We start from the raw sequence: 14,325 nt of genomic DNA on the forward strand, positions 1-14,325 counted from the left end.
ACAGGTCTGACATGCTTCTAAAGTTGGGAAAAGAGATGTTCCCTTTGTTAAAAGACTCCACTAATGACAGGGAGAACATCGTTGGCTGTCTGAGCTCAGTGTTTATCATGTTTGCTTTAATGAACACCACAACGCGCACTTTGATTCTGAGGTTCTTTTCCTGTCCATATACGCTGGCAGGATGTCGTTTCTGGAAGCTCTTGATGTTTTAAAAGATAACATCATGACTGAGATATTCTACACTTCTGGTGCACGGTTTCAGTCTCACACCTAAATGCAGTCCATCTCTTTCTGCACCAAAGTGATGCAGCAGCATCGGCGCAAATCTTTGGAGGCATCACAATGCCAAGGTAAAAAAAAAAAAAGATCCATTTGATGTATAGTAATCATTCTTGGAGCTCCAGGGCCATTAAATATATCACATCTTCAGTGGAAAGAGGTTTTCCTCTCTTGTGTCTCCAATCACCACAGTCACATGACGCAGCCTAAAACTGATCAAAAAGTAACAATCAGAATTACAAATCTGAATTCTACTACATCTGGAAGCCGTACAAGTCTATGACACAACGCTGGAGGAAAAAGGCTGGCCTACTGCATCACTGCAAATGGGAATTTCTTCTGTAAATCAGTTACTTCCAGCTTTACTGTCAGCTCTATTTAGAGGTGAATGAAAACAGCTTCCGCTTCTAAAAATAGCTCTGAATAGTAAAAATTGCTGTGGGAAAACCTTTTCCGCCATCATCAAATGCGCACGATCCAGGATCTGATGCGGCTCAGGACAGTGACCTGGGATCTGACTGGGGCATGGCCTCAGGGTCATGTGACCACCAACAGGACGTGGCCACAGATCTAAATATCCATTTGACAACGTGTACTCGTGGGCCCCGGAAACGCCATCGATCACCGCCAAAGTACTGTTCGAATTATAACTACGCAAGATTCCTAATACGCTCCCTGTTCCTGGGAGCATAAGTGCTCCGGCCATTTTATCCAGTATGCAACACACGTGACTTGTGCGGAGAGCTGGGTTTACCACAATGCATTTCACCTTGGCCAGCGACAGCATCCCATCAGGTGATGTGATCATTATTGCCATGAGGTTACAGATAAAACAACAAGATATTCAGTCAGTAGCTCGGAAAGGCAAGTAAATCAGCAACATGTCACCTTTATTTTCTCATTAAAAAGCTGTTTAGTATGAATAATTGAGTCCTGCGCTGCCAATCTCACAGATTTAGGAGTGAACGCAGTGATTAAACATTTGGGTCTTTGCCCCAAACCTCCGTGTTTCAAGGGCACGGGGTCAGAGCTGTCTGAGTAAATGCAGATTTTTGTCCTCAGGGAACATTTTGGTTGGAGGAAATGTGATTTACATAAAATATGGCCAGTGGCTCTCTGTGTGTGCAGCAAGGAAACATCGCAGGAGCTGCTGGGAACACACACTATTCTCTCTTCACAGATTGGAAAGCATCTGAAAAGTCTCAGGTTTGACACTCGTCCACTTCAGCAGTTGTGTTGATGACTGAAATCACTATTAAATGAACAGGTTCTGTCAATAATCTGTCAGCTCGGCAGTCAAAGAAAAACAGGGCTTATTTATACAGGAGCCTTTAAAGACAGTGTATCACCTTACACAACGTGACCTTGACGGGCAAAGGAATGTTTAAACAACAGTCTGATGGAACGTATCTCTAAATGTGCCGAAATACATCCAGCACGCGGGTCTGTAACGATAGATAGATAGATAGATAGATAGATAGATAGATAGATAGATAGATAGATAGATAGATAGATAGATAGATAGATAGATAGATAGATAGATAGATAGATAGATAGATAGATAGATAGATAGATAGATAGATAGATAGATAGATAGATAGATAGATAGATATTGTAGCTTCACATACACGGAGCGTCCTCATAATCACCATCAGAATCAGTAGCAGTACAATGAGCCAGCACGTCACGTAGCAGATAAATCAGGACTGGCTCCAGGAGCAGCAAATGATCCGATCCGTCCACAAAGGTCATGGTTCTTATTATATCTCAGGACAGGATTCTTCGGCTGGGTTGTGATCATTAGAAAAATACTGGGCCACTCCAAGTTCTGCTCGATTCTAAATCTGAGCGTCAGTGTTGGTTCAGCAGCCAATTTAAATTCTTTTTAAATACCTCTCTCGCTCATGTGAGACGGTACCAGAAGCGATAAATGGAAATGGAGAATTTGTTTGATGATGACTGGAAATCAGGGATTTTACGCAAAAACAATGCAGCGCCAGTCCCATTCAAACAATGTGCTCCGCGGATGCTACATGACCCGGTGACCTCAGGGATGAAGGAGATCTTTTAAAGGCCTCGTTATGCGTCCGTGTAGCCTGTGGTCAACGTGAGCGTGTCTCCTATGCAGATGGCGTTCATCATTTTACACTTAACACACAGCAACACAATACTTGCACAAAGAATAATCAGAAAACACGCTTAGAGAAAGTCAGATAAGATATTCCACCTGTCTCAAACGTCTATATGAGGCTTCTTTGTTTGCTTTAAATGGGTAGCGAGCACATTTAGATCAACTTGCGGAAACAATCAAAGTCACGACACAATGCAAAGTAAAGTAGGAAAAGCCACAACAAGAAATGATACATTAATCCTGACTTCCCTGGTCAGAGTAGCACCTTCCGTCTCTGTCATGGTCTGAATTTTTGGGAGCTGGGCGACACGTCTCTGTGGTGGTTGCAGGTGATGCAATAACTACACAAACTCCCCGTTAGCTCCGCAGGCGCAGGAGCATAAACTGGCCTTTGCTTCACTCTACAGTCCTGTACTAACAATAGCAGGTGTGGCATTTCAATATGAATATCAAGCTTTAAAACATGCTGAAAGAAGCAGACAATCCCCACCACGGCCCACTGGGGTCATCTGGAGCCATCTCAATTAATAATATGCCATATATGCACCCAGCTGACCTCTCACCCATTGCAGATTTTCTTGGCAAAGAGCAAGCAAAGCTCCATCACACAAGATGCACCCAGGGATACTTACTGCTCTACCTTCAGGTGAAGAATATGGAAAATTACATGATAAAGGAAAATGGGTGTAAAAATTGCCCGAGGAAAGCTAGCGTTGCTGTTTCCCAGATGTTTTATGATCCTCTGGCCAGTAATCAATAGCTACACATGCACCCTCTCAGCCAGCACCAGACATCAGTAGTCAGCCTAAGGAGGAGATGTCAGGCAGTGGTGGCTTTAAGCTCATTATCTTATCATAACGGACAGATCAAAGCGTTTGTACTGTGGCTTTTTTGCTTTGTCATGGTGTGAAAGTCCCGTGAAAACATTAACCCACGTTAACACATGCATCGCTGCCATTGCTAAACGAATGGATGCACTAAAACATGCCCCCTTTGAGATGTAATGTCTCATTTCCAGTGTTATAATCACATTACTGAGGAACGACCTAAAAGTCTCAAAGAATCCTCATTGCTCTTCATTTAAAGCAGTAAGGCCCTAACTTATCAGACATGTGGAGCATTATCTAAAAAGGCTACATGACGGTGCACGATTCACCATTATTATGAGCACTTTTGGCAAGTAAACAACAAATAAAACAAATAAATCAAAATGAAGCACACTGGTACCGGGCCCTTAATTTCAGTCAATGATGCTTCTTAATGAGTATTTATTTCCACTGGATGCATGACTGGATACACATCAAGATCAAATTGAATTGCTCGTTTTTGTTCATTTTTCTCTACTTTGCAGGAAAAGATTAGATTGTATCTATTAGGCATTTGAATGTTTCCATGAAATTCTCTTCCCAGACTGATAGGCCTCTTGCACATTTGCATTCAGACCCAAGTTTGTCACCTCCGATGACACTTCACATAAACCACTCGATTAAAAAAAATCCCCCACACACATTTGTGGTTTCAGACCGCATTTTTATTTTAATGGCGTATGAGCAGCAGAAACCATAATTCAACACTGCTTTGAAAGTATCGTATTCTCTAGGTGTTTACAGGCATTTGTAGGGACACCTTTGGATTCAGACACTGATTATCTGCCACTGAAGGATACATCAGTAAATCCAGCAAGGCTGCTGTTTTCTTTGAAGTGAACAGAGTACCTAATTACCCTTATTTACAGGATGCTTCTGAGTAAAGCAGCACGCTATCTTGCTGTGACAGGTTCACTAATAAATATCATCATTAGGATTTTCACTCCTCCGGCTTTGCGTGTCGCGTGTATTTTTTTTTTACTGTTTTCTGCTGGCAATCAGACTCAAAAACAAATCTTTGAAGTAAAGGGCAGAGATACCTATCTTGAGATATTATGGATTTATTGGAGAAACCTATGGGTTGTTATTGATGCCTTCAAACCTCCAGAGATTACACACAAACCCACATTAATGCACTAGCAAAAATGAAGCGTATAATTGTCCTCAGAGACAAAGAGTGTTTTATTTTTACTGTGCTTGATATCTGCAACTGTCGGCACTGCAAACAAATGTAGCTGTGGTGGGTGGGTGCTAAAGGCACGATTGTGCCATACTTAGGAGCGAATTAGCGGGCCGTGGTTTGACCGGAGAAGTTAGCATTTGACGAATCCGTGAACGATGAATTCAATTTTGAGCAGCACAGGATGATTTTTCAATGGGAGGCAGGAAATTGGCTCAGGGTAAATTGAGTTGTGCTCGTTAGGCTGAACGCTGGGAGGCAAATCAGATTTCATTTATCAAAACGCAGCGCGTTCACACGGACTCAGAGGAAATCCGATGTATACGCAGCATAAACACAATGTAGTAACACGGATTCGGTGAAGCTCCGCAACCGACTCAGGCTTCGCTGAGTGAACCTGCTCAGTTTGGATGCTAAACTTGATGAACCCGTTCTCTTTTCCCTCTGTTATTGTGAGACCCAATTAGATGTACATATCCCACACAGTCTTGTGGTTGGAGGCCAGAGTGCGCCTGTGGGTCCAAAGGGAAGAGGCGTGGGAGCAGTACATAGTGGTTTTACCCGCCAACACGCTGCAGCGGGCACGGTGCATATCAATACGAGCAGTAACTAATAGCACTGGCTGCAGGTATGTCTCCCCACATCTGAGGGAGATGAGTGCAAAGGTTGTTTCATCTTTTATAGATCCTGTTTGAAAGCAGCAATTGCCTCAAAGAAAGACTGAGAACCAAAGAGTGAAAAACCAGCTCTGTCTGTGTGTGTGTGTGTGTGTGTGACTGTTTTTATGTGTGTGTAGCTCATGTACGGCCCATTGTAATACCATGCAACTGGGCTGTTTGCAAAAGTCTTTCCATGTCTTTGAAAGTGTTTATGTAGGACCAGATCCCTGTGGCCAGATAAGCAGGGGGCTGTAGAGCTGGAACACTGGTGATTGCCCTGTGTGATAGCACCCAGCAGGCCTGAGAACACAGGCCTAATGTTCTGGATGGATGGTGTCATGAGCAAGACAATTACCAAGCAGTAAGCAAGGTCTCCCAGGGTTAGGGTTTTAGTCAGATCATTTATTTTATGTAGTTTTTGAAGCAGGAGCTTTTAAGTTTAACAGCCGCAAGGGTCTTTCTGTTTCTTTTTTAACCCTGGCTGTATGTGTATTTGTGGAAGTTTAGTTCACTGGGAATATTTTTTTTGATAATCTAATTGGCCATTATTGGACGTTTTCAGGCAAAAATGCTGTTGTTTTTGGGTTTTTTTTCAAATATTGTATTTTTGTGCGTGTTTGAGATAAATCAACCAAAATAAATACAACAGAAAGAGCGAGCGCTACAAGACAAACAGAATAAATTGCAAGGCAATTTTTGAAGATTTACAAATCTTTCTGTTCTCTAATTCTTGATGATTCTGTTTTAAACCTTAAAAAAGAAACAGGGTCGAAGGAAAGGTGAGGAGACCAATTATTTTAATCTACAATAAAATGAAATTTCTACGACAGATGTAAAATAAAAAGCGACGAGGTGTTCGGTAAGCGTGTTTCTATTGAACCAGACACACAAAGACGTTGGCTTGTGGGTTGCTGTTCTTTTTGTGTGTTGTCCCAGTGAGAGAAGCAGCTAGCTTTGACCACGTGTCTACAAATGCCTTGTGGCGTCCTCCAGAGCCTGACCTGAACGACAGAAGCCACCTTCTCCTGCTTATCGAGTGTGTTGGAGCCCAGATGACGACCACATGCTTGCAGCCATGACTGCTGAGGACTTTGCGGAGGGGGAGCAGAAATAGCTCATGCTTCATTGGGAGATTGGAGATTGATAGCTGATGCTTGCATCACAGGAGAGCGGCTCCTTACGCTGGACCAATAATATGGCTTCCTGTGCAATCAGCCTCGCTGCTTTCCCAGCGAATGGCCCTGCGTCTCCTGCAATTACATCCTTCCTCTATAATCTGTATTTCTACTCAAATGAGGGCAGCCTGAGTAATTTGCGTGAAGATTCCCCAAATTAAGAAATATAATGTGTGAGAATCCGGTCTGCTCTCCCTGTTATTGAATACAGCAGAGCCAAAAGCGACGTTCTCCCTCCGTACCCTATTGTCTCATATGGATAATCACATTTACCGAGCCCCGATCCACTAAACCCAACGCTCCCAAATGGAAAACAAAGGCAGTCATGACAATCTGTAATATTAATCTGATTGGGTTAACAGTGTCTCCGGGGCTGGGTGCCCACTCCTCCACTACCTGTGGCTGTGTTTTAATCTGATTGCACTAATAGCATATTCAAAATGGAGACCTTGCCACCTCCCCCCGCTGTTACACAGGACTTCTAATGGAACATCCTGTATTTCACATGAACGCTCACAAATTTGTAAATAATTACTATCACATGGGGGGGAAAATAATAGGCAGACCCAATTCAAATTCACTAGCTCCAGGCAGTGCGGTAATCATGGAGGAGAGCGGGACAGGCAGAACAGGGGATGGGGAGTGGGGGTGGGGGTAATCACATTGTATAACAACCGCACACTCTGACAGTTTGATAAAAGAATGCAGAGTGAATAATGAGCAACTTTGTACACGGTACTTATGATCTTATGTGCGATACAATTTGTCAATAACAACTGCACATTGAGGCTTTAAATTGCTTGTTGCACACTTTAAAAAGAACTTGGCAGATGATTATGGATTCATTGTTTGTTTACGGATAATTCCGTACAAACAACCGGGCATATTTCCCTAGCTACATACCTGTATGTCGCTTTAAAGCCAGGAAAACAAACAAATTCTAGTAGGTTGGTGATAGATTGGATGTGTTATCTGCCTGTTTGTACAACAGGCCATTATCAACGTGCCCAGGTTAGTGTGCTAACTGTACGGCATTAAAGATTCCAGCCTGAGATGAGTAGGAGCTCAGTGGCTGTCTGCGCTCCAGCGCCTTCAAATGAGCACCACAAATCACTTCAGCAGGATGCCCGGGCTGGTAATGCGCCCATCAGCATATGAAAATATGTATGGGACATCCAATTTACCAGCAGCTAACAGGAAGAAGAAGCCAGCAGTGTGTTGAGTGATTGTTAGATGCAGCATGTATGCATGTTTGACTCCGTACCGGCAAACATCAGCTTGATGGGACATCATGTGATTATGAGGATTCCATGTAAACAACATTTTTTTTGAACAGCTAGAAAAAGGACGTTTGTTACATTAACAAGCAATTTCTCTCTGGGAATAATCACAGCATGACAACACGGCCGGCAGGGAAAGTTGGGCTTGTTTGACATCTGTGTTCATCTGCAAACTGTGTGTTGTGCATATGTGAGAACATGCCTGTACGTGCGCGGTTATGTGGGTACGTGTGTGCAGAAAGTGTTTTGTACAAACCGGTCTGACTGTCACAAGGGTGTTTTTTTGCGTGTACTTTGTTCTCCAGGCTGGTCTGGTTGCCGACAGAAAATAATTACAGTGTGTGAGCCGCAGCAACGGTGGAAGGACAAAACGGGAACTGGCTTCATTCTCCTGCTTCAGAGGACTTCACGCCGCCAGTTAGGAGAGAAGAGGGGGCGAGTCAATAGCAGGAGAGCTGAGACTACAACTGAAGATGAGTATGCTAATTACTCCACCTTATATTGGACGTCTGTCAAATCGCACACTCCCCGTAATAAATCTATACGTTGGCGCACAGGTGTAGGTGCATCTCATCTAGCTGTTTCCGCTTCCACAACAGCTGGAAAAAAACACAATTTGTCGGAACTAATGACAAAGAAAAAAGGAAAAAGGCACACAGGGATCTTTTTTTTTGCAGGAAAAAAAGTGGTAATAACAAGCAAAGGATTCACTGAAGATAAATCAGACAACACGGTGGCAGAGACAATGCTGCCTCTTTTATAAGGATTTATGACACACATACCCGCACCCGCAGACAGAGTCGACCCCCCCCTCCATCACTCAATGCAGGGATTTACATACTGTACTCTCAGACATGCATACACACTCATTAGAGGGGGGCCTGTGCACACTATACGCTAGATGACGGTGGATGATACCCACTTTCTTGACAAGAGATCTGAGGAAGAAGCCTGTGTAATAGAAAACAGCGTTGAAGGCTCCTAATATCTTTGATAGCATCGTTATGGTAATGATCAGGTGTAATGTAAAATTCATGAAGTGTACTGAGCATTGGAGGATTACTAATACTTGCTCTGCTGGCAACCGGGGGGATATGGAGACCGTATTACAGATGTGTGTGCAGATGTTGTTATGCTTTGCTCTAATTGTTTTTTTTAGACAGTTAAGTGCAACTAAATGACTTTCACGTGTTGGCATGTATACAAAGGGAGGGAAACGCTTTGCACAATTTCTTTTAACTTGATTGGCAGTGCGCTTGTTGGAACAAATCACTGCTTTCATAATTATTCCAGCTATTAGACCTTTTAATTTCTCAGTCAAACAACTCAGACATCCAGACAGACATTGTGTAAAAATACCAACATGAATATTGTGATTTCCCAGCGCACATCTGAGCTCAGCCAAAGTAAAGTACAGCACAAAACAATCAGAGGGGGTCTGCAGTGGAAACCTGGCCCCGTCTGTCACTTCAAAAACTCGTCCATCACTGACAGTTATGAGTTTGGACTTTCTTTCCCTCCCTCCGATAGTCTGGATGTGTTTGCATATACAAAATGTGCGTGTGTCTAGGATCTCTAAGGAGCTGTGTCTTTCAAACAAATTTCCATCAAGCAGTCATCAGTAGGAGGTCCAGGTCCATTGGAGATGGCACAGTCACTCTGAAATCACACAGCTAACCAGGACTGTCAGCCAATCAGGATGTTTTTGATTTTTCTTGAAATCCACACTCAGTTCAGATTAACCTGGACTCCGACACCTACATCAGAATGGAGAGTGATTAGATGGCTGTGAGCGTTCACATCTGGAGAACAATTAGCCCAGTTGCACAGACTCACTCGGTGAGCAGAAGTGACAGTATTGTCATTCTTGACAAGTGACTTGAGCTGTTCCAAATTTAGATGCATTGAAGTTACATGAGGGTGGAATCGGGTCATACACATGCGTCGTGAAATAAGGTCACCTTGCCTTAACCACTGGCACTTGACAGTAACATTTTAAGATAAGGTTTTTGGGGAAATAAATAAATGTGTGTGTGTGTGTGTGTGTGTGTGTTTGCTTTTTTACAGCCAAAGGGACAAAATAAAAGCCTCTTTATTTCACTGGGCGATGTAAAAACTTGAAAGAGGCAGTGTTAGCACGTCTTGCTGCCACAATTCTGGGCTCACATGGCGTGCTTTTTACATTTATGATGATTAAATCGATGTATGCGATGTGGAAACCAAAAGTCCCATAAACAACTTTACAAGCTCCTGATAACAATCACCAAATAACGTCGTTATATGATTCTAGATATGAATCTAAATCAAACAGAAATGATGCCGCCGGCTGTAGGAAAAAAGGCTCATTCATCCAGACTGACTGCCTGTTATCAAAGTTGTTGTCTAATTAAACGGACCACTGCGGACAGCCCAGAATCACCAGGGACGGATGACATCGATGTCGATCTGTTTGTTCTCAGGAAACCGTCTTATTTTAAGATATTTTATGACATTCAGCAGTGAATTATTGAAAAAAGGAAAATGTTTCCACCTAAAGCAGATCCTGAAACGTGTGCACTAAGAATTAACATATGTAACATTTTAACTCAGTCAGCCACACAAACTGAACTGGTAGAACTGGTTAACTCTAGAACTGAGTTTGGTTCTAATAATGCCATCAGAAAAAGACGTTTTCTCTGCTTTGAGGGAACAATTTTTGTCCTGCTTTGATGCACCGATAGTTCTGAAATGTGTTGAGGTTATGGCTTCATAGATAACAGTCTTTTCATTTGGCAGCGATCTTTGCGAGTCTTCATGGTGCTGAAGCTGTTGTGAGCATATTTGTTTGTATAATATTCATCACTGCATATTTTATAGCTGAGTGACTTTATGTCTGGCCCAGAGATCAAATACAAAATGCTAATTATGCTATGAAATAGCTCTAAGTTTAGGAAAATGACGATTTCTGGCTGTTTTAATGCCTCCAGCTTCAGGCAACATTACATAAACGTGCAAAAATGGCATCTGTGTGCAGGTTTAAGCTTCCATGCAACTGAGATGTTGATAAAAACAACATGGGATTTTGTATCTGTAACTAGCAGTAAGGGTGTCAGCTAATGATAGCTGCCCCCCCCCCCCCCCCCCGCACACTCAGAGTCTCCTGTGATTTTCTCTCGTTCTAGGCAGACATCCTACCCAAGTCCTTAGAGTTTATTTAGGTGTGTGTTGCTGGTAGCTTAGGTCATATCTTCCATTGTTTGTACTTGCCTATCCAGGCACAAAAGCTTTACTATTTCAGCTTCCTGTGAAAGAAAAGCAATCAAAATTAGCTTAATGTTGAACCTGAAATGTTCAGATCAGTTGATTTGTTGACTTCGACAGAGTTCAGACTTAGGATTGGTGTCATGCAGCTTAAGTAAAAAAAGACCATGAGCTTTTCACAACACACCATCAAAATAATATAACATCATACACCTACAATGGTGACTAAAAATGTAAATATGGTGGAGACGAGAAGCTGAAATGTAGAGCAGGACTTGAACAAGTATGCTGTGAGCAGCCTCCCTGTGACTCTGACCCCCTTCCCTGTATCTGTTTGACCCAGCAGGGTCTCACTGGGTCTGCCCCACACCTGTACATCATTTTACCATCACCATTTTCACTCTTAAAAAAAAGCTTATGTTGACTGACAGCTGCACTTCAAAGATCTGCCAGCAGTTTCACGTCCATGATTATCACGTGTAGTCGGGGTTTGCGTGGTGGAGAAAGACCCCCGTCTCAGGCAGCCGGTTATGTTGTGGGGCTAATTTAGATGATTGGCCTTGAAATGCAAGCTGAAACGGGTTTCCCTGTGTTCTTTAAAGTGACCCGTGCCCGGCAATATAATGAAAAATTATCCTCAGCCTGTTTGTGTTGTGTCAAATGTGGTGACTGGCAGAAACTGTTAGTAATTGTCTAAGTACTCCAGCGTGTCAGAGCTGTCCGTCACTCATCCCAACCCCCTCCTCCTTAGCTCTGCTTCTTCAGCTTCTCATAATATTTTCACTGAACTGCAGAGGACAAACTACTTTCAGTGATGGAGTTGTCACTTTGCTGCTTTTGCTTGGAAAAATATTTTACCTTGGGAAGAACACACAACCAGCTGACATGTGTTCCTGCGTTTTTGGAGGGAAAAAAAGAGAGAGACACACTTGTTCTTTCTTTTGTTCTTTGATACTTTTACAGATTCGAGACTATGAGCTTTTCTTGTCAGAGCGCCTTGAAGTCGAAAGTAACCCGGCAAGGTGGCATTGTGAAAATGTTGATGAAATCCGCTGTAAAAGAATGGACATGTGTACATATTCTCTTATGTATGCACTTGAAATGGAAACCATTCTGTACAGAAGACTATATAAAAAAAGCACCAGACTGAAGTTTCTGTCCTTGAAAATTATTTAAAGTTATTAATAGGCAGCCAACAGTGTGGAAAACAGAAAAAAATCATCTACACCCACAGTGTCTTGTAAAACATCATACTTATTTAATTAATTAACATTTGTTTTAGTAACATTGTTAAACAAACTTCTGGATTTTGGGATTTTTAGGTCATTTTTGTCTGGTTAACTGTCTGGTTAACTGTCTGGTTAACGATAGATTCTTGTGAATCCAATTTTCAACTGATCTGTCGACCGTTTTAATTAGGAAACTTCGCTGTCGATGTATGTTTGTGTTTTTCAACCCAGGCAAGCGAAGTTAGTATAAAGACAGGTGCTAATATTATCCAGTATCTGGGTCCATGCGCTCAATCCTCAGCAGAATTTTCCAAATTTGTGACTTCTGCAGTTAAGTCTATTTTTTTAATGGGAAATGTAGGATGCGGGACTGCAGTAAAGCCCCCCCCCCCCATCCACTACCCCCCCTGTCCAAACACACCTTCTCAGCCTTCCTCTGGGGAGGAGAAAAGTCATTCGTTATTTTAATGAGTGTCAAATATGTTTTCCAAATCCACTAAAAGGTTATCGTTGTTACATGTGGACAAGCGCTCGCATCTCCATCAATGTTAACGTTGTAACCAGGGAAATGCAGCGTCGGCCGTGGCCCACAAACTTAATCGCCGTGTTTTCACAAAGTGCAGTTTGAGGGTGATTTATACTCCTGAGGTGACTGACTGCTCTTTGATAGAGGCAGAGGAAATAAACACACATCCGAGGTGCGATGAAGGCATAAATACCCCTCTGTCTTTTCATTTCAATGTCTGCCACATGAAGATTATGTATTGTTTGTTTTAAAACGGGAGGGGGGTCATTAAAGGCCCCTCACTGTAACCGTGGTAACGTGAATGAATGACACATGACTCCGCAGTTGGCGTCTGCTGGGTTTCACAACCAGAAAGTGCTTCCCTTTTTGACCACATCCTGCCTCCTGGTCTTCATCTGACACTGCGGGGGTCTCGGCCCTCTTCACGTAATCTAAGCATGATGTAATTAATCTGGAGGGAAGGGGGGGGGCATTTGTTAAAAAGAAATATGAATGGAACAGACAGGGAGAGGCAATGAGAGTGCTGCAGTTACTCCAGCATCTCAACATCACTATTTGTCTTGGGCAAGTTAGTTTTATCTAATAAAATGACTTTGTATTAAGATGGATACTTCAAACGCTCTTTTGTCTTTATAATCACAGCGGAGGGAGGCAGATCTCACACATTCCTCGCTCAATTTATTATTAATAAGTACATCAGTGGGAGAAAGATATCCTGAGGACCCAAACACCCGCCGAGTACATTCATCAAACGTAAACGAATATCACAGTACACAGGATACAGAGGCTCCAATAACGGGTAATTGATGAGAAAGGTCTTTGGGTGCATCGTGTTGACGCGTCGTTATATCACATCATTTCATAGTTTGCATCAAATGATGAACTGGCTTTTGAAGAGAAGCGTTTCTGTTGCCACGTGTGCAATTAAGTGGTCTGTTTGTGGGGTCGTTGCACACTTGTGATTAAACTGTGGTTAACTGGTTCCACTCAATATCCCCCCTCCCTTAATACTTGCTTCAACCACAGCAATTACCCTCCTGACAGGATAACAAAACACAAACAACACGTGCAACACACCTGCCTCTGCACATTCACTTTGAATACTGTCTTCTTTTCAAGATTGCGACTAAATAAAATGATGAAAGTAACATGTCCAAAGGTAATTTAAGGGGGCTTTTTCCATTTCAGAAAACATAAATAATGCTTACTCATATTTGTAAGCGATAACAAAGATCTGTGTTCCAGGATCACGAGGAGACAGAGCTGGGTTTAGCCGACAGATGGGCTGGCTGAGCGACGATGGTAAAAAGCTGCTCCCCATCCTACCACACAACCTGTGCCCCAGTGTTGGGTTTCTGACAGCCCTGACATGTGTAGCTACAGGACCTGTGTTGGAGGGCAGGAATTCAATCAATAAAACGCGCCCCCTCGACAAGATATACCGTGTTACAGGAGAGGGTGAGGGTGAACCATCTGCTCTTTCCTTTAACACTCTCCCCCTGTCACATGTCAGTCGCTGCTGCTAATGCCCAATATATTGGGTTATGATTCATATAGTATAAACCGTCTCTGGCTTTATGTAATGAAGCTGTAACTCAATTGGTTTCGGTTTACCGTCCCTGACGTCTGCTCTCAAATTGGCTCGCATCTGTCTGTGTCCCCTCGGGGCCGGGTGTGTCGCTGTGGAGCCTTTGTCACTCTTCAGGTGATACTACATTTGAAAAAGACTTCATTAACAATCTGAATGACTTTTTTATTAT

Source organism: Takifugu rubripes, chromosome 1 (genome assembly GCF_901000725.2).
Source record: "Takifugu rubripes chromosome 1, fTakRub1.2, whole genome shotgun sequence".
NCBI classification, from domain to species: Eukaryota; Metazoa; Chordata; class Actinopteri; order Tetraodontiformes; family Tetraodontidae; genus Takifugu; species Takifugu rubripes.